Consider the following 1,412-nt stretch of genomic DNA (forward strand, 5'->3'; position numbering starts at 1 on the left):
ATAAAATCAACAATACAATGGGGGGGAGGGGCGGGAAAGAAAATAATCCAAAAGAATCTACAGAACAAGTCAAAACATAAGAATAATAAATGATTTTCTGAGTCACTGCTGTCAGAGTCCTTTGCCTCGCTGGGAGTCACAGTCCACCTCACCTCCCTAGAATGCCCTCCAATACTGTACTGATTTCTGGACCTGTTGTGGGGGCAGCTCAGAGTCTAATCTGGTCCTACTCCTGTGTGTTTTTGCCTCCAATGTCCACAGATATCAGAACTAGTGCATTTTCTTTTGTGGGAGCTCTCAGTGTCCTTTTATATATTCCACAGAGAGAGAGTCTACCAAGTTGATCATGTGGATTTAATCTGTAGCTTGTACAGCTGGTGGAAAAGTTTTGAGTCTTCTGCCTTTGCCACACTACCCCTGGGTTTCAATTTTGCTTTTATTTCTACCTCTGCCTGTGGGTCATCCCCTGGGGATTGCTCCTGAGGCTGCCCAGGAGGATTTGGGTATGCCCCCTGTGAGGACCAGGTGTGGAGGTGGTGCAGCTGCTTAGGTCACAGGGGTTCTGGCAGCACCAGGTACTCAGAGGAGTTGGCAGCTAGGGCCACAGGAACTATAGTTCTCTAGAAGGGTAGACAGTATTGGCCAATATACACTCCAATATACTTGCCTGGAGACCCCCTGAGGGAAAAGCTTGGCAGGCCACAGTCTACAGGGTCTCAAAGAGTTGGACACGACGGAAGTGATCCTGCGTGCATAGATGCAAGCTTTTTTGTTTGTTTGTTTTGCCTGTAGCAGCTTTGCACCCATGAGAGTTGAACGTGAAGGTGGCACAGCTGCTTGGCTTGTGGGGACTCTGGTGGCACAAAGTGTGCAGGGACATGGACTGCTTCCAACATAGGAGTTATGGCCCTATCAAAGTCTTTCTCCAAACCTCTTGTAGCTGGCGATCAGAAGGCCTCTTTCTCTGTAGCTTTGCCCATTCGGGCACTTGGAGGGCTCCCTTGCCTGGGGTCCTTCTCTGTTGTTCAGCACATCAGGCACATAGAGGCCCCCCTTGGCTGTAGTCCTACTCTGTAGATTGGTGCATCTGTCCCTTAAAGGAGCACCCTGGGTGGTGTCCTACTCTGTAGTTCAGTGCCTCAGGCATGTGATAAGCCAGCCTCTCTATTGTTTATCTGCTGATGCTGGCCTGTGGGGAGAGAGAGGCTATAGTGATGGCTCCACCCACTATGCATGACTCAGCAGTATTGCTTCCTTGGCTGCCCTGCTTTCCTGCCAAACATTTCCCACCACCATCTCCTCCTCACATACCCTCGATCTGTCTCTCCACAGTCAACAGCAGCCCTTGCCCTGGGATTGCTCCACAATCCCTAAACTCCAGCTCCCAGCTGCTACACATTCCAGGGGACCTG

Source organism: Bos taurus, chromosome 20, assembly GCF_002263795.3.
Source record: "Bos taurus isolate L1 Dominette 01449 registration number 42190680 breed Hereford chromosome 20, ARS-UCD2.0, whole genome shotgun sequence".
Taxonomy (NCBI): Eukaryota; Metazoa; Chordata; class Mammalia; order Artiodactyla; family Bovidae; genus Bos; species Bos taurus.